Consider the following 24875-nt stretch of genomic DNA (forward strand, 5'->3'; position numbering starts at 1 on the left):
GTTCGAATCCCAGCACCCACATGGCAGCTAACAACCATCCATAACTCCAGTTCCAGGGGATCTGATGCACCCTTCTGACTTCTGTGGGCATTGCACGACACAGGTGCACTTACCTACATGCAGGCAATACACGCATACACATAAAATAAAAATAATAAATTTTTTTTTAAAAAAATGAAGAAATTTGGAACTGAAAAGATGCAACATAGAGCAGGCAAATTTTTATAGTGTTGAGATGAATTCAGGGAAAACACGGGGGTGTGAGAGCTTTGCATGCAGTCTGTATGAGTCTGCAGGGGACAGCATGTGTAGATGTAAGACAACATGAGGTGCTGACAAAAGCTATAAAGCTGTGTTGACCTACTCCTTCCGGGAAGAGCATCCCTTTCATTGGAGGGTTGTTTCTTCCAACAAGCCATCATCTAGGAGTCCACATGTCACTTACATTAGCCAATCAGAATCTTTCCTTGGGATTTTTTAAATTGTGGCTAAGGGAGAAGGGGAACCCCTCCTTCTGGTGATGAGATGTGATTACAGGAACCACCAACAAGCACGCTCTTCAAAATTGAAGAAGCTAGTTTCAGAGACTGTAACTGATCTGCAATGGGAAACATGTACCAGTAGTATCTGAACATCCAGTTCCTTTTGTTTCAGAAAGGCCACATCATACCTGCATTTTCTTTATGGTTTTCTCACTATTCCCTGGGCTCATTATCCTCAACAAAAACAAAGTGTACCCCTCCTTCCATCCAAGGTATCTCAAGTTGGATTTTTATAACTTGAAAACAAAACAAGATTGAAAGTAACAAAAGCTATTCAATTCACTAGTAATTGAACTGAAACCAATTAGACTCTGAACCCAGAATCCATGAGCCACGTAAAGAAGGATGGAGAATTTTATTGGTGGCTGCATTTTTCTGTTGTAAAGATGCATGACTTCCATCAGATTCTCAAAGGGGGGTGTGAACTAGAAAAGGATAAGAACAATTATACCAGAGAGCTTGCAGGCAGGGGTGACATTCTTTCTGTGGGAGTTCAATAAACAGTCATTGAATGAATTCAGCACATAGCAAGGAAGCACCTGCTGAGCTTCTGGATATGGCACTGGGCCCATGAGGGACACAAAGATGAACTCCATGGCCTCAAGCAGAGTGAATCTTATGGGCCTGAGACACAACTAAAATGAAACAGAGTGGAGTAATTTCTGCAACAGAAGCACAGTGTGGAGCTTCTGGGAAGCAGTGCTGATGGCTAATTTTTCTAAGGAACTCAGAGAGCAAGCAAAGCTGTGTGCAAATGTGATGCAGAAGACCGCAAAGTCTGGGCACAGCATTGCTCGCCTATGCGAAGTGTCTGGGAACTCAGACACTGCCTTCAACCAATTGCATTCAAGTCTTTTTCAGTGCACTCATGGCTTTGGGACCTTGATTCTGGCATTACCAGATCCTCCATTTCCATATTTGTAAAACTGAAATAAAAATAATATATACCTGATGGGGGAAGATCTTGCCACAAAATGGTATATCATGTAAACGTACTCAGAACATGAAAGACACTGATTATTTTTGCTGTAGTTATTTGTGGTGGTGATGTTTTTAGAGAGATTCCAGGCTAGAAAGAAGCTATATAGCTATATAGCATTGACAGAAGAAAATGTGGTTTGAGAGGAGACCAGAGTGTTTATAGAATGACATTGGACAGGCAAAGTAGAATGTCTCAAAAAATAGGCACAATGGCTCATCAGAAAGTAAGAAGGACGTGACTGAGCTTTACACAGGATTGAGGACAAACAACCCAGAGCAAGATGGTGTGCAGTGCACGAGAGGAAGGGCAAAGCAGGTCTACAATGGAAGTAGAAAAACACATCAGATGGTTGGTAAACACTCTTGGAATGTGATGGTAATTAGGAACTTTGGAGCAGGAAAAGCTCCAATAGGACATAGAAATGGGGAGGTGATCAGGAGTCCCCTCATCTGCCCCCAAAGCTGCCACATTCCTGTAACCTTTGCAGCCCTATGCTACCTTACTTAATTATCATATATGTGCTCTTTTGTCTTTTGCTTGCATTTCCTCACCTAAGTATAAAGGTCCCCCCCAAACTGGAGGGGGACTGACATCTTTCCAAAATGAGAAATGATCTGTGTGTCAGTCCTGCTAGTAGAAGAATAACTCTTTCTCTTCACTTGACTCTGGCTAAGGGTCTCTGAATTTTCCAAAACAATTCTAAGTTAAAGAGTTTAGGCCCTGGATCAGATTTACTCTCCGTTTTTGGCACTGGAGACTAGAAGGGTGACTCAATTGGTAAAGAGCTTGCTGTGTTCTTTACCTGTATTCAGATTCCCAGAAGCCATGTAAAACCTGGGCTTGGTAGCACAAATCTAGCCCCAGTGCTGGGGGAGAGTAGAGGCTAGTGGATACCTGGAACTTGCTGGCCAGTCACTCTTGCCCAATCAGTGAGCTCCATGATCAGTCAGAGAGGCTGTCTCCAAAAATTAGGTGGAGAGTCAGGGAAGACACAAGACATTGACCTCTGGCATCCACATGCACATGTACACATACATCCATATACACATGTGCATGCACACGAACACACACACACATGAACACACACACATGAACACACACACATTCTTGGTTCTGTTCCTTAGTGTTTATACCACTTTTGAAATTTAAGACCTATCCTCTCTCCTTTGTGGGTCCTAGATTTTATAAAGACATGTAAAATCAGGCTGGAGAGATGGCTCAATGGTTAAGAACACTTGCTGTTCTTGCAGAAGACCTGGGTTCGAATCCCAGCACCCACATGGCAGCTAACAACTGTCCGTAGCTCCAGTTCAGGGGATCTGACAGCCTCTTCTGTCTTGTGCGGGCATTGCACGACATGGGTGCACTTACCTACATGCAGGCAATACACACACACATAAAAATAATAAATAAAATATTCTTAAAAAGAAATGTAAAATCATGCATCATATATACATGATATGAAAAAAGTAAAACTGTCTATGATGACAAAGGGAACTCCTGGGAAGGGGAGGGGTCAAAAAAGGGAGGGTAGGGAGGAATGTGTTCAATATACTATGCTTGAACAAAGACTTAAAAGTAATTTTAAAAAATAACGAAGCAAGAATGACAATTTATCCCATAGGCTTGTTGGAAGGAATAAATGTGATAAAGCACAGGAAGGGTTTTTCCTTTTGTTTTAATATGGCGTATAGAAAAACACTCACTTTTTACCTATTGTAAGTTTGGGGAAGAACAAAGAGGTTATTTTTCCCAAGGATGGAACTTTTCTGCATCCCAGCCTGCTTCTCCAAAGAGAAAGATGATAGGGCTTGAATAGTAAAGATAAAGACATCCAAAACTGACATAAGGTCCCCACAGTCCATTTTTTCCCTCCCACAGGGCTCTTGAAGCAATACCCCACTTTGTACTTGTTTGGATGGCAGGTTCACAGTAAATGGATGCTTGAGCTTGGGTCTAAGCTAGGCTCGGAGTGGCCATCATCTCATCAATGCCTGTTGAGCCCCTGAACTGAATGGTAATCAGTCCTCTTCATGAACAAAGGCTAAATCCCAGGGCCAGATGCTTGAAATGAGCAAGCCTTTGTGATATTTGTAACATAATCCCAAAGTAGGGGAAAAGCATTTAGAAAGGAAACTGAATGGTAAGCTGAAAGATAAGAACTCATTTCTTCCCCTTTTGAAAACACTGAAAAGAACTTGGAAGAAAAGAATAAGTGATTGTGTTTAGAAAATGAGTTATTTTCGAAGAATGGGACAGGAATATAGCCAGGGTATTTATTTGATCATCTGTTAACACTTTCATCTTGAACTGAGGGAGAGGTTTTCCTTCAGTTGCATTCTTGTTTCAATTTCATCTTGAAAATAATTTTTAGAAAGCCTGTACAATCTGCCTTCCTCAGGTCCTCAGCACATTAAAAAGACACAGGGTGCCATCTAGAAAATGAAATGGCATTTATGTCACAAATGGTTACTCATCTTTGTGCAATTCATGATGATGATGACGATGGTACAATTTATATTTGGTTCTCACTATATTGTAGGCACTATATGTCAAAATAAAGTCTTGCTATGCAGCCTTGGCCAGCCCGGAACTCACTATGCAAGCCAGTCTGGCCATCCTCTCAAATGCATGGCAGTCTTCCTGACTGGGCTTTTTGAGTGCTGGGCTTGCAGGTGTGAGCCGCTATGCCCAGCTAGGCACTGTTCTAAGAATTTTATTAACTCCTACGAAGCAACTAATAGATTAGGTAACATCACTTCCTTTTTGCAGATAAAAAGCTGAGGTATTTAAAGGAAGCTAAAAAATTTAGTCAATGTCACACATCTGCTAAAATACACAGGTAGGATTAAACCATGGCAACCTGGCACCCACACACCTGTAGCCCCAGTGAAAAATCCCCACTTGTTCCCTTGTAGTTTTTATGTTGTTAGCATGTTAATCACCTAACTTAAGATTAATGATACTTTCATTAAATTTTCTTAAAATTTCACAAGCTATGAACACAAACTGGCATATCATAAAAACATTGGAGAATCTTTAATTTCTTTCTTTTATTTATTATTTTTATTGTATGAGTGTATTGCCTGCATGGATGCGAGTGTGCCCATGTCGTGCAATGCCCACGGAGGTCAGAAGAGGGCGTCGGATGACCTGGAACTGTAGTTATGGGTGGTTGTTGGCCACAGTGTGGGTGCTGGTATACAAACTTGGGTCCTCTGCTAGAGCAGTCAGTGCTCTTAACTTCTGAGCATTCTCTCCAGCCGAGAATCTTTAGCTTCTAAATTTACACAAGGACAAGTGTGAAAGAAGCCAAAGCCCAGAGACTAGACACCGACTTGATGTTTTTCATTTGCTCTCATTCTGGGTTGCACATATCTTCAACATTCCTCAGTTTCTTCCCGTCTCTTCACTCCTTTGTTCTCTCAGTCAGCTAGTTTTCTGGTTGCTGCACAGCTCAGATTATCCTTCCCGGAAAACAAGCAAAGCACTTCCTTTTGTTACAGGAATCATTTGTCTGCATTTGGGCATGTGCATCAAACATATTAATAATGCTTAAAATGTATCTTTTGTATTTTTTGCCATGGTGTAGATATAAGAATTAATGAAAATATTAGTAGACATGTTCTAAAATTTAAAAACAGGAGCAAGGTTTCTCTCTCTTTTTTTTAAAACTGCATCTTGATCTCTTATTAACATTCTGTGTCATGCAATACCACGGAGGTCAGAAGGCTTTGGATTTCCCTGCAATTGGAGTTAAGGTCAGTTTGTAGTCACCATGTGGGTGCTGGGAATTGAACCTGGGTCCTCTGCAAGAGCAGTCAGTGCTCTTAACTGCTGAGCCATCTCTAGAGCCCAGGAGCAAGTTTTTTTCAATACTGTATCTTGATCTCTTATTAACTTTTCATTTTTATATACTTATTTTTAATTTTTTATTTATTATTTTTATTTTATGTGTATGAGTATATTGCCTGCATTTATGTAGGTGCACCTGTGCCATGTAATGTCCATAGAAGTCAGAAGAGGGTGTCCAGTTCCCTGCAACTGGAGATGTAACAGTTGTTAGCTGCCATGTGAGTTCTGGGAATCAAACCTGGGTCCTCTGCAAGAGAAGCCAGTGCTTTTAACTGCTGAACCATCTTTCTAGCCCTCACTAACTTTTTATATCAAAATGTAGCCACAAATATTTAGTTTGCTAGAGCTGCACAATCAAGTTCTAGTCTAGGTGGCCTAGACTACAGAAATTAAATTTCTCAACTTCTAGAGGTTAAAGGTTCAAGTTCAAGGTGTCTTCAGGGTTAGGTTCTTCTGAGGGGAGCATTTTTCTTTTGCTGATGTTGTCAAAGCAGGTAGAAAAAAAGAAAAGAAAAAGTGTTCTGTGTATAGAACATTCTGAAACCACAGTGTCATGCAGTGTCTAAAGGTGACTCTCTCCCCAACTACAGATAGGACTAAAAGTAGGGACTGCGTTTCTGACAGAATATTTCAGTACTTAGTCACTTTTGTTCTATTCATGTGGCATAAGGTCCGTCTGCATGTTATTTGTTTTCTGTGTGCTCCCTCAGTGCGCAACCTCCTTTTCTTTGGTGCTTTCTAACCTTTTGGAGTTACGGTGCTTGGGAGTACTTTCTGTTAAACTCCACCCCACTCCTATCTCTAATATGAAATAATAAGGGGATACACTTCAAACAGAGTTGTTGAAGGATTACCTGATCTTAAGAATGAGATAGTCTTTTCTTAATTGTGCATAAATTTTTCTGTCTTAAATTGTGAGCTCCTAGGGAACAAGGGATGCATCCAGTTCTCCATATAGATGACCCCCAACTTAGCACAAGTATTCAATTATTGATTTTATTCTGGGCAAAAACTGTACCCATATGGCCATTCTGTTTTTTCATTTTTAGTACAGTATTCAACCACAGAAGATATTCAAAAACAATCAAAAGTGTTCTATGTGTTAGAAGACTTTGCCTAAGTGCTGGCTAATTGTAACTGTTCTGAATATGGTATATAAGATAGGCTTAAGTAAGCTATGATATTTGGCAGATTGGGTATAACATATATTTTGCTTTAATTTTAATTTTTGTAGTACTAAGGATTGAATCTGGAGCTTCATGTGTACTAGACAAGTGTTATGCAAATCTCCAACCCCTAAATATATTTTTCACCTTAAATGATATTTTTAACTTGGGGGATATAATTTCATCATAAAGAACATCTACAGATTAAAGGTAAAAATAAATGTTTATGTTTGTTAAATAAATTCTATGAGGAAAGGTCTTTATCATAAGTGAAGGAACTTCATCATAAATAACAAAACAAGCTAGTGTAAGCAAGGAAGATGATAAATATCTGGGAGCAGGCTAGAGGTAGGACTTCAAAGGAGGAAGGCTGTAATGGCAGAATAATCATATATAGACCTGGGTTATTAAAACAAAATGTGTTTCTAGTAGAACTAGGAAGGAATATGTATTATGAGTTGGATTATACTTTCCTTCCAGTTCATTTGCTGGAAGGCCCCAGTACCTCCAAATGTGATCTTGGTTGGCAACAGTGTTATGGCAGATATCATTAGTGAAGATGAGACCATATTGGAGTAGAATAGGCCCCCAATCCAAAATACCTTGTCTCTTTAAATAAAGATGGAATTAGAGACAGTCACACACAAAAAGAGAACACCTCATGAAGATGATGGCCAGGACTTAGGTGATAATCCAATCACCAAGGGTTCCCGCTGCCATCAAAGACCAAAAACCAGGAAAGAAGCCTCAAACAGACCCTTTCTTGAAAACTTCAGAAAAAAACTGACCTTACTGACACCTGAGTCTTGGATTTCCATCTCCTGAATTGAGATAATAAGTTCCTAATGTGGAAATTACCTACCTACACTGTGGCTTTTTGTTACAGCAGCATGTATGAAACTAATACAACAGGACTATCAATAACAAATACTAGCTAGATAGGCTCAAGTACAAACATCCCCATCCCGAGTCAGTTATGGTGAACCCATAATATTTGAAAAGGAAGGGAGTCTTGTGGGCTGGTGCAGGAGGCAACCCTGAGGACTTCATTCTTTATGGATGGAGGAGCCAAGGTTATTTTACAGAAATAAAAGTAATCACAAACTTTCTGGCAAAATCTCATTGAGCCTTGGTGGGTCAGGGTGACAATGACAACAAAAGGTGATGCTAAGGTTACCAGCTTGGAGGGTATGATTTATCAAACAATATACCAGCTGCTAAGCCATCTACCCGGAAGTTGCTTCTGTTGTTTTTACTCATATTTCATTAACTAAAGGAAGAATTCAAGGGTGTTTAGTCTTTCCAGGTTCCCAGAAGGCAGATAGTCAGGGTCCTCTGGTGAACAATTTCACAGAATCTCAAGAAACAGGTATTTGTTTTATGCATTAGAAAAGTAGACTCCAGAGCTATGAATTTGCCAACCAAGCCCCAACTCCTAAATGACAGATATAGAATGCCTGACGCTGAACCCTTCCTCCTGGGTCCTGCCAGGTCCCCTACAAGAGCTCCATCACACATGATGGTGTGGAACACACTGCTTGTGGGAAGCGCTGTTCCTAACATGTACATGAAACAGATAGAAACTATGCTTGTCTATAAAAAAGTGAAATTTATCTACAAGGAATGGATCAATGCATTCTACACTGATCCATTCTATAAGTTAACAGCTCTCTAGTGCTTCTCACTCCTTCCAAATAAGGGCTACTTTAAAAGTTCTAGATCAAGAGTGATTTTTATCATCTTTGTAGCCACAACTTTTAGGAGTCCAATAGGCCCATTCAATCCTGTCTCTGTCTCTCTCTTTGCCTCTCTCTCTCTCTCTCTCTCTCTCTCTCTCCTTTACTCCTCTGCCGGTCTCTCTCTCTCTCTCTCTCTCCCTCTCTCTCTCTCTCTCTCTCTCTCTCTCCCTCTCCCTCTCCCTCTCCCTCTCCTTCTCCCTCTCCCTCTCTGGTACATGCATGCACGTGAATGTGTGGATGTAAACTCTTTGAGGACATGCAGAGACCAGAGCAGGACATCAAATGTCTTTCTCTATTTCTTCCTACCATATTGATCTCTCATTGAACGGGAAGCTTTACATTTTTGGCTAGGCTGGCCAGCCAATGAGTTCTCAGGATCTGTCTGTTTCCTCCCTCTACCCGAGAATGCAGGGGTCCCATGCACTTGCAGCTATGCCTTGCTTTTTTTTTTTTATAAAGTGGGTATTGGAGATTGGAACTCAGGTCCTCATACTTGCAGAAAAAGCACTCTTACCCATTGATCCGTCTCTTGAGCTCCTGCATTCTTGAATTAATGAAGATAAGCAACATAAAGCTAACCAAATACATTTAATCCAATATCCTTTTTGTTCAATAGGTTTCTGCACAGTAAAGAGTTAACACAACGGGATTGGGGTACTCAGTCCCTGCACATTACAAAGACTGGACTGACCCTGGAAGATATGCTCCAAGCCCTTGACTGTCCTACCTGATAAGAGTGGATCTGTATACCTGAGACCTTAGGCTATATCAGATAGTTCGTACGAACAATATGATTTATGATACATGACTGCTTTTGCTTGCTTGGGTTTCTGAGCCGTGTTATCTCAGTCTGACTCTGGGTACTGGAGATCAAGCAGTTAAGGCTGTACATGTGGGACCTCCTAATTATGTAACTGACTCCAAATAAAAACCCTGGACCACAAGGCTCAGGTGGAGATTCCCTGATTGGCAATATTTTCTAAATTTGGCTGTGGGAGGGAGAATTAAATGCTGATTACTCAGAGGAAGGGGACCCGACACTCATGCACAGTTTCAACTGGACTCTGCTCTGTGCCTTTTGCCTTTGCTGAGTTTCATGTGTATCCTTTCACTGTGAGAAACTGTCAGCATGAATGTAACAGGTCTTTGGTTTTTAGCACCATGTAGCTAATCTATGAACCTCTGAGTGGTCTTCGAGCTCCCAAGAAAGTTTCTAATAGGTAAGAAGAGGCATTCCAAGTATTTACAAAGATGAGTCTTTAACAAGTAGCCATAAGGAAATCAGAAAGGGTAGTGGAGTGATGCTGTGAATGGGGGTGACAGAGTGAACATCAGCTTGATACAACTGAAGCAGGACCAGACCAGGAGAATCTGGAATTCGACAAAGAATATTCAGGTGTATACTAATTTAGATATGATAAAAAGTTAATACACGTGATTTATTACTAATGTAACTGAAAGCTAGTTGGAAGTTAATATTGTACAGAAAGAATAACTGCATATTGACAAAATATGTGTTTAAAACAGTACTTTTAACTCAAGGAAATTATTTGCTTCCTTGCTAAAACATTGCCTTTTAAAACTGTTCTGTAAATGGAGAATTGTTTCAGGTTATAAAACAGATTTGTGAACTACAAATATGACATGGTTGTCAAAGTGCAAATGCAAACTTTGAATTTAAAATATAGAAAAAAACCCACTAATTACTTTCAGGAATTTTTTTTTTACATGCACTTTTTCTTGACTCAGACCTTTCTCTCCTTGATTGGAGAATGTCACTTGTCCATTGGTATGTAAGTTTCTCCAGCAGGGTAGACTGTTGTTATCTGGACCTTGAAATGTAGTTTCATATTAAATAACGTGTCCAATTACTTTGCCGAGTATAAAGTGTAACCTAAAAGTATGCATTGTTAGTCATTCTCACGGGCAGTGAACCATGCTGTACAGCTTACTTGCACATCAGGAGTTCTGCATCCAAGGACACCCTCCTGCCACTGACATACCTGGGGCTGTTGACTGGCTGACAGTAGTAGGTTGGGGGCAGATCTGGAAAAAGTCCTGATTAGGATGATTGGGAGCCACCAAAGCAAGGGGAGTGACATTCGGGAGAATATTTTGGCAAATAGAACACATACTCCTTGGACACAGCTCCTGAGTAATGGGATACCTAGAAATACGTTGCCTTGGTGGATAGGCAGTCTGGGAGTGACACTGAAAAGAGGCCATAAAATGACTGGAAGAGTCACACAGATGTGGGTTTAAATTTGAGCTTTACTAGTCAGGGAATGTATGGTTTAGGATAAATAAGTCTCTCTCTCTAAGCCTCAGTGTAAGATGAGATAAAGGAAACTGCTTGATGTAATTATTAAGATAAACCTCAACAATACAGATAAGGCGTTAGCATAGGCCCTTGACAATCAGTGAGTGCTCATTACCTGTTAGAACATATGAATTTAGTACTTAAGGTGGGGAGTACTTTCAAGTCAGAATCAACTGGGTTCAGCTGTGTAGAGAAAGATGTTTCAAAGACTTAGGGATCAGTCAGATTCTCCTTGGGTGAGGAGGAGGAGAGGCCAGCTACACCTATGCTTTACCCCTTATCATTTTAAGGATGACTGCTCAGAGCCCAGAGGAGAAAACACATGTGCTTTGCATCTGTTGTTAAAAATACCTTCTGGGAGGCATGTGGTATCTGGCCCCCTCCTCCCACTGTCCTTATGACAAAAGGAGATATAATTTCTCCAAACTACAGTTTGGGAAACTAAAGAATTTACATACAGATCACTGGGTGAGGGGGTTACTTATAGAAGTGTGGGCAAGAGTAGGCTCCCCTCTACATTGCTGCAGGGACCCTGTGACTCCCTGCAAAGGCTACCCCCTCTCTCTGGCTTCCCTGTCCCTATCCTTAGTCCTTCCCCCCAAGTACCACTTAGGCCAGCTGGTTGGATGGAAGGCATGACTGACTCTCTCTGCCTCTCCCTTCCTACAGAAAGTTCATTTGTGGCAATCTAAGCAAGTGGGTGAATCCCAGCTTGAGAAGAAGGCACCTGCCCACTGCTTGCCAGTCCAGCTTGCCAAGCAGAGGACAAGTCCATACAACAGCATCTTACTGCCATGGGAGGTGAGTCTTCTCTTAACTACCAACATCTCACTATTACTCTGTAGATGACTTGACAGAAGATGCCTTGAAGATTTTTCTGAACATCAAACACCATTTTTGAAAACTTTAAACTTTAAAATATTAATTTATCATTATTATGTGAGTATATATGTGTAGGCATGGGTGTGCCATGGCACATGTGTATATGTGTAGGCATGGTTGTGCCATGGCACATGTGTGGAGGCCAGAGAACAACTTTGTGGAACTTGTTCTCTCCTTCCGCCTTTGTGTGGATTCCAAGGATCAGACTCAGTTTATCAGGCTCGTTCAGCACGTGCTTTTACCCTGCTGAGCCATCTCACCAGTCCAAGCACCATTTTGTCATCAGCTTGTATATATACGTGTGTGTGTGTGTGTGTGTGTGTGTGTGTGTGTGTGTAATGAAATTGGGGATCAAACTCAGGGACTTACACATACTAGATGAGGTCTAGCCCTGAGCTACCTTCCCAGAAAGTTAGAATATTTTTATGATGTGAATTACATGGAAAATGAACTCTTGGCACGTAAATTGGTGGAGGTGATATGGAGAAAAAAAAATCACAGCATGAACATTTCAGTAGAACTGAACGGATAAAACATATCCTGTTGTATAGTGTCAGAAGTAATGAGACATTTACAGTGTTTGAGTCCTCTTACAATGCGTTTCAACACTTCATTTGACTTGGAATGATCTTAATTACTTTTCACACTTGGTCAAAACAGCTTCAGCCATTTGCAGAGAACATATGAGCCATAATGTGCATTAAAGATGCCCAAAGAAAGCCCCTCCAGGAAGATGCAAAGCATTTGCATTAGTTCTTTCTTCTCAGAGCTAGGTAAGAATAGCCCTTTTAACTGGTGAAGAAGTTCATGCTGATTCAGAGCGTCACTTAGGCAGCTAAGTGGGCAGCTCCAAGACCACACAGTTTACTGTTACCGCAGGCAAGCCTTACCATGGTAGCATAGTGATGAGCCGCAGAGATGGGCCTCATGCAGAGGAAGAAGAACTCAGGGAGGTGGAACAGATGGTCTGTTGTCTGTTTCTACTTTAGGTCTGACAGATGAGCAATGGCTCCAATTATATCACTGGAAGGGGAGAGCCATCTAGCACACGTGTGATCTGTGGGCCAGTGGCGGTGCCTCAGTGCAGAACCAGGTGCATTCAGGCCTTACCTGTTCAGGGGTAGCCATGGTAACTGGCAGATGAAAGTAGGCAGATCCTGGACCACAAATTGTTTCAAAAAGGAAGCGTGAGGATGGAAGGGACAGTAGTAAAACCAGCAGGTGGTTCCTGCAGTCAGCACAGATGATGTGAATATGGGCCCTTTGCCTTCCCCACAAAATACTGAATCAAAACCCAAAACAGATCAATTTAAAAAAATCTCCTTGTCAGAAAAAGATCTTACTTAACTGAGTGTTTCCAGAAAAGTGATTGTTTCATGTTAAAGTAAATAGTAACCGTATCTCTTACAAAAACGTTCACCAATGGTGGGTTTGGAAAACTTAGCAATAGACAATGGGAGGGTTCCTTACAAGAAAACCTGGGTGATTCAAAATTGAGCAGATTTCCTGCCTGAAGGACTTCAGGCTTTCTGCCATCAGAAAGAATAGTGCCTGTGTACTATGGAAGAATGCAAGTATCTGAGCTGGTGACACACTGAACAATTTAGCACTGTAGATGTTGTTGGAATTTAGCTGCTCTGCTTAAGACCACGAAGGCTTGTTCACTTTCTCCATCTGTAAAAATGTGGATAATAGTCAGTTTTGAATTTATCTAAACCTCCATGTATGTGACCAATATTACCATATCTAGATCACCTTGTCTTCCTTGAGGTTTCCTTTAGAACTTTAAGTCATGAGACTGCAGTACAAGTTGATTCGTGGAAGACTTTTTCCAAGTGGAAGTTGCCCAATAAAAACAAAGATTACATAATGATTGACACAGGACACACTACTTTGCATTTCAGAATGTTTAAATTCCAAAGCCATGGCATTCTCAAAAAAGTTGCTGGTAACTTATGTTTAAGACTATGAAATAGTGTTTAAGCTTTGTGCAATGAAATAGTTGATATATCCATCCCCCAATAATCCTTTGCATGGTACATGCCCCATCAGAGACAAGACAGTCTTCCTCAGAAAACGTATCCTGGATACTGTATGCAGTTCCTTCCATATACTCTAGGTAAATACACTCAATTACATATGTTTTCAGGCCACTAACAATCTAATCAGCCTAGAAATTCTTCCTCTGTGTTTGAATTCTTGTGGCACCAAATTGACGGCAGGCCTTTAGCTCCATGTTTAATGAATCTCCTTTGGAATCCTTCATCAGTCATGAAAAGGAGACTTGGAGGCTTTGATGCAGAAAGCTCTTAACTGAAAATCAAACTGAACTTGGTGAACAGGATGGAAAGAAAACTGTGCTCACCTAGAGGCTGCTGGCATTAAACATGCTGACTGACTTACAGGTGAACAGGGAGCACCTGTGTTGGTTGGGTTAACAGTGGATTGAGGCCTGATTCACATGCATAAGGACCTGAGCATAGGACAGAGCTCCAGTGGCTCTTTGAAGAGATGAATGAGCATGATCAGATGGAAGGGATGCTCCATAGAGGTGTGATCTGGTTTGAGGCATAAGGCATAGGCACCTAAGCCCTGCTTCCATTTACCCTTTCTCTTAGGGACTGTCCCTGCTTGGAGCCACAGTCTCTGCCCTCCCTAATTGTAAATCACAGGCCAGGCGGCCTCAGGGCCACTGGGTCTGCTAATGCACTCTCATATATTGCTCAGAGAGCTGCCCACTAGAATGACCTCTACAAATCTTTCTACTCAAAGATGAATACCCTGGAGAAATAAGTGCTTTATTTGGGAAGATAAATGAATCACCCAAGTTAAGTGGGAAGATTCTGGCTGATGCAGTGCAAGCATTGTTGAAGGGGAAGATGAGATGAAGGAGAAATGTGAAGGATATTCACAGGTATGTGACTGTGCTCACAACCGGGAGCTCTGGCTTAACATGCTTATGCAGGGCTATGAGTAATAGAGCCTTGATATGGTATGCAATTAAAATTATAGTAATAGTGACCATTTCTTGAGTGTGTATGATGTGCCAGGTATGGGGATTTGAGGGTTTTAAATGTTTTCACAGTACACAGGCACTATTAAAATCCCCATTTTTACTTATATGGAAGTATAGACTCAGAAGGTTAAGTAACTCTTACTAGGTCATACAACTACGTGGCAGTGAACTTAGTCTTGGAGTCCAGTAAGGGAATTCTTAACCACTAATGATGAACCATATCATTTATAGTGAGGAAACAGAGTATATTTTAATGAATAGAAAACATATCTTGCTCTCATAGAAAAAGAAGGAAGAGGAGGAAGAAAAGGAGGAGGAGAGGGAGGGAATAGGAGGAGGAGGGAAGAGGAGGAGGAGAGGAGAAGAGGAGGAAGAACAAGAAGTAGAAGGGGAGGAAGAGGAAGAGGAAGGAGGAAGAGGGAGGAGGAGGAGAAAAATTATTTTAAATAGTTATTCAGATGTTTTTAGAAGCATATAGTCCTAAACCAGAAGAGCAGGGTTTGTAGAGAGCCCTCACCAAACTCTTACTGTGTTCCCTACATTACTTGGCTTCTGTTCACAGCTATAGAGACCAGCCTAAATATATATATCATGAACATAATTGGCCAAGAAATCCAGATTAATCCTTTGCATTCCAAATCAGATTTTAGAGAGAAGAAAATATAACACCACTGTTTAAAGCATATTTTGTTTCTTTAGTTGTCTAGAGGATAAAAAAAGTGCCTTTCAAACAGCTGCATATACATGACCTCTATGGCATCTTGAACTTCTTAGACTTGATGAGAAAACATACGGACACTTGGGATGCTGACTCACAGTCTTTCCTACTCAGTTGGCTCCGACTCCCCTTTCGGGTGGTATTGGAGGCAAAGTAGAAAGTGCGTGTCTGGCTGTGATAGCCAGTTTGTCTGAATCTCAGTGGCCTGATTTGACTGGGGAAATTGTGCCACCAAAATGATGGGCTCACTACTTCTAAGCATGTTTGGAATTATGACGATTCAAATAAAATGGCAGTGGAGGGCTTTAGGGGAGAGCAGGTCACTGTCTTCAGTAATAATGCCACTAGTCAGTTACTCATGCTTCCAGTGGGTCACAAAGCCAAAACAAAAATAAGACAAAAAGACATGAAAGTGACATGGGGACTTGGTGGAAGGGTTGGGGGATATAAAAGTGAAGGGATAAATATGAACAGAATGTATTATACACATGTATGAAATTGCCAAATAATAAATTAATTTAAACATCTCGTTTTAAAAGTTTGACTATCAAGTACCAAAAAAGGATTCAATAAACCATCAATAATCATCTCCCAAAGGGGCTGAGGCCACACATTTGTTCTCTCAGTTCAACCCTATTATTTTGTTTGGTCCCCTCTGTATCTGGGGGATGGTGAGTGGGGGGCATGTTAGAGCAGGTTGTCTGGAAACAGGATCTGAGACCCTCTTAACAGAGTGGAAAACACATAAAGGAGGGAGGCTGTGATGATTTGTATATGGTTTGAGCATGCCGCCAAAGGATCATGTGCTGAAATTTGATGCCTATTGTGTAGGAAAGGAAATCTTTAAATGTAGAGTCTGTGGAGAGAGTGACTCTATCTCTTAGGGATAAAGTCTAGCCATGGGGCACAGAAACAAACATATACTTTCACACATTTGAAACTCATTTTTAACAATCAATAGAATTAAGATTTCCTTACTTCTGTGCCTTTCCAACAGCAAGTGAAACAATACAAGAAACACTTATGATTCATTAACTTTTCTTCCTGAAATATGCAATCCCTGTCAACATACAATTTAAATATTAATTTCAAGATAATTTGTTTATGAAAGCCAGGACTTCTACAATGACTTCCACTCTGATAAAACCTTGAAAATATCTTTCCCAGTGCAAGTTGGTTTTTTAAAAAATATTTCATTTATTATCATTTTTATTTTATGTGTATGAGCGTATTGCCTGCATGAATGTGAGTGCACCTGTGTCATGCAGTGCCGCGGAGGTCAGAAGAGGGCTTTGGATTCCCCTGGAACTGGAGTTAAGAACGGTTTAGAGCCACCATGTGGGTGCTGGGAATTGAACCTGGGTCCTCTGTAAGAGCAGTCAGTGCTTTTAACTGCTGAGTCATCTCTCTAGCCCCTGGAAGTTGTTTTAAAGGAGACTTCTCCAGCAAAGCCTGAGAAGTGTGGACCAAAATTAGACAACAGAGGGTGTCTTCTAAGCCTTTGGGCTTATCCTCTGTCTGCCAGAAAATTCTAGGCACCCCTGAAAGGTCTTTTCTATTTATTGTCATATGTATCTCCTGAAATTATGGATCTGATGGCTCTGCTGTTAATGTGTAGAATACCAATTAATACCAATACCTAGTTCTTCCAGAATCCATCCCCCTCATAGTTCCATGCTAGTGGACACCAAATAGTCTAACATGCATGGTAATCGGAAGGCTACAGAGAAGAAAGCGTTTGTCAGGTTTTGAAACCACAATGTAGGAGAGAGAAACATTGGGCTGTTCAGACACCTGCTTCCAGCCCATTATCCTGATACTCTGACTTCCCTCCTCTACTGACTAAATTTACTGAAGGTTTGATATGTAGATTGAATATCTGGTTCTGAATGGTAGTGGCTCTATTCTGGGTTGCATGACAACCACAAAGATGCCTCCAAAAACAGTGAGCGGAGGGCTTCCTCTGAAGCCTGTGCAGTGACTGCTGCCATGCCATCTTTATATCAGACAAGACATGCTTTTCTTTGGCCAGGAAGTTTCTGGGTGTTTGCTCCTCATCATAGCAGAACGTCCTCATTCTTCATTTTCAATCAGGTTTTATTCCAAAGGATTAAAAAAATGCTTCTCCTTCAGACAAAAGTTCTATATATATTTCTTAGAAATATTTTGTTGACTTTTCAACAACTAGCATAGTAACAACTGTTTTGTTTTCAATTACCAAGAAGATATATTAGAGTATGCCACTGCCACAAAAAAGAATATCATTCTTCACTAAATAGCTGCCTCTCTTCCTGTTTTTCATGGGGCAATGGCCAATTACATATTGTATTTTTAATGGCTGTAACCAATTGGCTGCTCCAACTCATAATTTTTATCTAAGAAATCATTACAGTGAATGTGAATCTGTATTAACAACAGAGAAGTTGAATTTGATTTAGCTTTTATTTACATGCTGGCATTTTTCTTTCACATGACTTACTTCAATAAATTACATATTTTCACAATAGATATGCATGCATATCCCTGATTTGTAAATCTGCTAGATATTTTAGCATGCTGGCAGACTTACCTGATACTCTGTATAGTTATGGTACTTATAATTTATATTATAGTTATGTGCTCCATAATAGCATTTGGTTAAAGTAGGCTGCATATACAATGGTGATCCTAAAGATTATAGAATCTTATTGAAGTTATTTTAGTGTAAGTACACTCTATGATGTTTACATCATGACAAAAACTACCTAATTTTCCATTTCTCAGAATTAATGCCTATTTTTATATAGTGTATGGCTGTGTGTTAATCTGCTGCTTTCACATATAACAGAATTTTATTTTTTTTAGAGCAGATAAAGCCAAATCAAGTAAATAATTAAATGCTCATAAAGATAAAGGATTTATACAGCAGTATGTGGATCCCACTGACTCTTCTTCATAGTCATGCTGGGTCAGTGCTTTCCAGCAGAATAGGAGTACCCATCTGATAGGATGTATTTCCTTAGAGTATACAAGAACCATGGGAAAACACAGGGACCCTGAAAATGTGTATGCCTTCCTGTGGTTCCAGGACATAATGAGGTGATCCTTCCTATCAGGTGGCCAATCTTGCTGTGCTGGGAAGAATTGGCTTAGCACAGGCCCATGAGGAAAAGTCACTGGACTCTCAATAAAAATGTATGTTGATGGTTGACAAGACAACTCTCAAAATGCAGTGACCAAAGAAATGAAATTTGATCGAGGCAAAGCTACAATCAATACCTTCTGCAAGAAACCATAAATCTTGATATTCCATAAAAGGAGTGTATTTGCTTACTACTAGTCATTCAAATAGACAAGACGGAATTATATCTAATGTACTTTAGACAATAGATTTCTACTGCCTTTAACAAATGATGACATGCCCTCCACTGGGGAAGGGCAAATTAGAAAGTAGGCTGCTAGTCTGTGTTCTAGTATTTGTGTATAAGAATAATTAAAACGCCCTACTGTGTATTTATATTTGAGACTTATAATATCTTCTTAACTCATATAACAACTTAGCCTACTATATCATCAAATTAAGTCAGGGAAGTCACTGTTAATTCCATAAACAGGGATCATTTCTATATGAGCTTTTGAGGCTTGTCCACTCATTTACAGAGCAAACAGGTGTTTGATCCCCATTATGTGACAAGCTGTTCTAGGTGCCAGGGACACAGTGATGAACCAATTGGACAAAGTAGTTGTTTACTACGAGCTTTCTCTCTAGTCGTTATTTGCTTTTTGAGATAGGGTCTTAGCATACAGCCATGGCCAGTTTCCATCTCACTATATAGACTGGGCTAGGCTCAACTTGCAGTGATCCTCCTGCCTCTGCCTCCAAAATGCTGGGGTTATAGGAATGAACCATCATACTTGACTAATCTTGTCCTTGTGATAAGAAAGGCAAAAGGAAATGCATACACATATCATATATGTTCAGGTTAGGGTAAGTGATGGGAATAAAGTGAGTCATAGAATTTAGGGTATGAAGGAGAGGTGTGCTAGTTTAGAAAGATTGCCAGTGAAAGTCTTTATGACCTGATGACATTTAAATAAAAACTAAGTAATGCCCTCTGCACAATCACATGAAGTGTATAGATCTCTATGACCTTTAGAAATAATCTATAAATATTTGGCGGCAGATGTCAATCACTGAGCTGGCTTTGCAGTTGAAGTACTGGTCTACCTTATGTTTTTACTGGTTAGTGCTCAGAGGCACTACCTAATTCTCATCCAAGTTGGAAGTATAGGAATAGGAGAAGGAAGTAAGGTAGGAGTTTAATGCTAAAATCAACAAGGATATTCTAGAAGATGGTCCTAATGGAGCCAAAATTGGCTGTTTAGACTGTCCCAAAGCTGATGACACTAATGTGAAGGCCAGTAGCTAGAGGCAAGCCCATGAATGGTGTTGACAAAGACTAATTGATGGGGTAGGATAAGGGATTGAGTGAATGTGGAACCATCCTTGATGCAAGGCTGACATTCACAGCTGTTGTTTCTGAGGGTTGGGTATCAGTTTATCAGTTGTGCCAGGCACATGGGAAACATTTGAAAGGAGGACACTGGGGTCCAGTGAGATGTGGGAAAAACAGCTTGCTAAATCCCAGGAGGATTTTCTCTAGGTTGGCGCATGATTATAGTTGTAGGTATCAGATATGGAGCACAGATTCTAAGTTTGTCAAGGGCTAAGTGTAAAGTTGACTTTATTAAAGTAGAAATGGCTACCTTTTTCCTTGAAGCCCAGCATGCAGATGGGTCAATTGCCCATCAACTTTAACAGGGATAAGAGGAATATTTTGGCAAATGCATTATATTTTTTTCGTCCAAGTTACAGGGATCTTTTCAGTTCTTCTAAATATTTCCCATCCTCTATTCATACCCATATGCACATGAACACATATATGTACATACATGTGCATAAATACACATACATAGAGAGACAGAGACAGAGAGAGATTGGGTAGCATAGCTATTTTCATATTTATTTATTCATCTATTAAGTTAGCAAATAATTATTATATAGCCATATATAGTATGTTTAAAGATCTATCAATAAAGAATTGGTCCCCAACTTTAAGAAATTCTAGTTGTAGTTCTAGGCTGAGATACTTTTTCAAAAGCTTCATTTCAATTACTCAAAGGAAAGTCTGTTTCTGCTGGCATCGTGCTGCCCCCTGGATTGTGGGTCTACACTGTTGTTCTTCCTGTGTTCCTCCTGCTGTTCTTACAATGTCTTTGCTGTCTCCATGGTCTATGCTTTTCCACTTCCCAGTCTTAAAGTCAGGCCCTTAGATCTTATTTGAATTCTGTTCTGCCAATATTTGCTACTATGCAGATTCTCTAGTCCTGTATTTCCCATTAAAGTTTACAATATTATGTGTAACACATTCATCTCAACCCAGCAACATAAACTCATGGTATTCCTCAGTCCTCAACATTGTTCATCATCAGGGAAATGCAAATCAAAACCACAATGAGATATCACCTCGCCCCAGTTATTGGACAAATACAAGGCTGAGTGAACAAAGTACTTGCCAAGCATGAGGACTTGAGCTTGGATCTCCAGCACCCACATAAAAAACCAGATGCATAAACACACACATATATACACACAGGAAAATGTACACACACAAACACAAAAAAGTAACTAGAAGGACTTTAGTTGTAGTATGAAGAGTGCAATACTAGAAAAGAAAAAGTGGTGGGGATGTGGAAAGGGGAGCCAGCATGAGACTCAAACCCTACTGGTAAGAATGTTAATTAGTACAGCCAGTATCCAGGTTCCTACAAACTAGAAACGGAATTACCACATCATCCAGCAATCCTACTAATATGTACATCCACAAAGAAACTGAACTAAGTATGTTGGAAAACATGCATGCCCATGTTTATTGCAAGGCAATTTATAACAGCCAAGATGAGGAATGAGTATTCACAGACAGACAAATGGAAACAAAATGTGATCTATCTATCTATCTATCTATCTATCTATCTATCTATCTATCTATCTATCTATCTATCATCTATCTATCTATCTATCTATCTATCTATCATCTATCTATCTATCATCTATCTATCATCTATCTATCTATCTATCATCTATCTATCTGTCCACCAATCTATCTACATTATTCATCCAGAAAAAGAATGAAATTCTGTCGGTTGAAGCAACATGGATGGTCATCATGTTAAGTGAAACAAATCAGGCATGAGACGTCAAACACCACACATTCTTATACATGGAAGCTAAAAAGTTGATCTTATAGAAATTGAGAATAAGTACCAAATAGTGATTATCAGAGCCTTAGAAGAGTGTGGAGGAGGGCAAGATAGCATGATTCGTGGGTAGAGTGGATCAGTTGGAGGTGAGGAATGAGTTCTAATGTTCTATAGCATAATGGCATAACTATACCTCTGTCAATCATTAATCAATCAAATATTTCAAAATAGGTAGTGCAGAAGATTTTGAATGTTCCTAACACAAAGAAATAATAAGTATCTGAGGAGATGGATGTGACAATTACCCTGATCTGGTCATCACATACTGAAATGCCACACTGCTCCATGAATATGTGCCATCACTAAGTGTCAATTAAAAAATAAAAATACATTTTAAAAAGAAAAGGAACCCTCTGCGGAGATTCCCTACCCTTTTGGACCCACTATCCAGTGCTAGCACACCCTTAATTGTCAGTCATAATTTATCTCTGGGCGTTAGGACTGGACAAGAAGAGGTATCCATTCATATCTCTTTGGAGGAAGTTATACCTCCTTTCTCCATGAGTTTGAAATGTAACAGGATAATTTCTGGGATACTGAGAACCATAATTAATCAACTTCATTTATATTTTTCTCATTACTACACTTATGCTTAATCCAGTCTATCTAAACAAGAAATGAAATGGGGTAAATATAGAAAGTTGAATCAGAAATATATATGCTTTAGACCATCACGAAAGTGGGGGTGTTTTCTATCTTCCCTGTGACTCTGGAGGCAAAGGAAAACAAAGAAAAATGCATTTTTATTACATATCTCCCACGTTCCAGATGTTTTATAAAAGCATCTTGTTTTCATCTTAAAGTGAGAAGGCATGTTTAATGAGGTCATGTCATTTACTGAACACTGTACAGCTAACAGGAAGCAAGCTGGGACTTGAACTAAACTCTTCCTAGTCCAGTAACAGCCTTTTGTCTCCATCATGCTTTACCCTAGACCTGCAGCTAACTGGCCACATGACCTTAAGTGACATGACCTGGAGCTCACTTAGCTTCAGCACTTGTGGGACAGCAAAGTTAGACACAGCTCTTGAGAACACTAGTGGTCTGTCTACTGCCATCTCTACATATCCTTGGCTGATAGCTATTTCCACATTGTCCTTTAGAGTTTTCCTGAACTGAGGTGCATTTAAGTAAGAAGCACTGACCTACATTCTGACCCGATCCCTTGGTTTTATGTGCAGCATTTGACCGTATCTGATTGCTTGAGGGTCCACTTTTCTTAGGGTAGCTCTCATATGCTATTTAAAGTGCAAATCTCATCAGTCCTTCCTTCTTGCTTGGTTAGAAGATATTGCTGGAACCTCTGAATATAGACTCTCATTCAGTCAAATTCAAAAGCAGAGGGGATTTGACCTTTTGAATAGTGATACAAAATAAAATTGAAAGTTACTTTATTACAAAATGACTCTGCTCTGTCCCAGTGATTTTCTAAAATGAACCAACAGATCATCTGAACAACAGATTAGAGAATCAATGGGAAATTAGAGGGGTAATGTCTGTCTCAGAAAGGTGGCTTGACAGTGTTCTAATAACGTACAGCATCTAAAGCACTTTAAAAATTAATGGGAAAAATTAATGAGAAATCTACTATCGATTGTTTTAGATTTTTATGGCCAAAGAACTACATTTGTATAACTTGATTGCTCAGTTGCAAAGCAACATTAGGTTTCGGGCCCAGAAAAGAGAATTAGATGAAATGCGCACTGACCTTTGTGCTAACAGAAATGAGCAGCAGCATCTCTGGGCATTTCTTGTTTTACATTGTTCTTAATTGAACAATATCACAGAAAAGATGAGCAACAGGACTTGATACTGATGGAAACTGCTTTCACAGAAGGGAGTGTTTTGACACTATGATTCCAAGGTTTTGTAATTTGAAGACGGCTGGATTGTATTTTCTTTTATTACAGCATATTTTTTATATACAATCTCTGGTGTCTAAAATTGATCTATAAATTTTCACTGTCCCAGGATCTCGATGACATGAAAATTTAGGTCACCTAGCTATATGCGTGAAAAAGATAATTGGTTGGGGTCTTAGAGTGTCAGTCAGAAATACCAGACAAATTTGCGAACTGTCAGAATCATACAGAAGACACAAATAGAGTTGTCAAATGAACTTCAAAATTATCCTGAAACCACCAAATATATTGAGCTAGAGGGATAAAAAAGCCCTCGGAAAATATCTCTAGAAGAGTCACAAACAAGTCCAACTAAACTGCACTGGCATGAACAGAGACAGTGGAAGGATTTCAGAACTGCAATGGCCAGAAGCTGATTCAGATAAGGCTGTAAGAAACTAGCCAAGGAACAAAATGCCTGATGCTATGTCCAATGTGTTGACCAAGGCTCATCCTGTGAGTCAAGGTTCCTGTTTCATACCCTTATTTCTTGCATTTTACATGGAGAGAGGAGAGAGGAGAGAGGAGGGGGGTGGAGAGAGCAGAGGGAGAGGAAGAGAGGAGAGAGAGAGAGGAGAAAGGGAGTGGGAGAGGGAGGGGGAAGAGAAAAAGAAGTAGTCTGCATGCCGCCAAGATAATGAGATAATTGATTACTTATTCTTCCTGACTCTTTTAGAATTAAGTGTTCACTTTCACTCTTGGAAGAAAACCCTTCCAAGGCCTCACTCATCTCTTAGCCTTCTATTTTTTTAGTTTTATTTATTATTTTTTTTATTAATTTATGTGTATGAGTGTGTTGCCTGCGTGCATGTACGTGTACCTTTATCATGCAATGCCTGAAGAGGTCAGAAGGTGTCGGATTCCCCTGGAGTTATGGACAATTGTTAACCTTCATGTGGGTTCTGGGAATCAAACCTGGGTCCTCTGCAAGAGCAGCCAGTATGCTTAACTTCTGAGCCATCTCTCCAGCCCCTCTCTTAGCCTTCTCATCAGTGACACATATCACCCCCACCTTTGGCATAAATGTATACACTGGTGTGAGAACAGATGGGAATCACCTCCTTCATTCTTTCTTGGTAAAGGGTATTTTATCTTATGGGGGAGTTACATACAGATCACTAGAAGATTAGATACGTACAAGATCTGAAGAACTGAATGTTCTATCTGCATCTGCACAGGGCAAAGGGGTGCAGGGGTACAGTGCAAAGAAAGCCAGCCCCATGAAGCATGAGGTTCAGGCATAGTAGGGGGTGCAAAGATGAGGAGGTGCATAGAAAATAGTGAGAGGGGACCCATAGTTAGTCAGTATAGACTAATATAGGTTTAAATATCAGTGCAAAAAGTTGCTATAATATGTATAGTTGGAAATATTATACACACTTCTCCATTTATCATGTATCTAGAACATCTAGGGGATGTTCTATAATAGTGTCTTAGTTTATTTTAGACTGTCG

Source organism: Nannospalax galili, unplaced genomic scaffold (genome assembly GCF_000622305.1).
Source record: "Nannospalax galili isolate Female #2095 unplaced genomic scaffold, S.galili_v1.0 scaffold335, whole genome shotgun sequence".
Classification (NCBI taxonomy): domain Eukaryota; kingdom Metazoa; phylum Chordata; class Mammalia; order Rodentia; family Spalacidae; genus Nannospalax; species Nannospalax galili.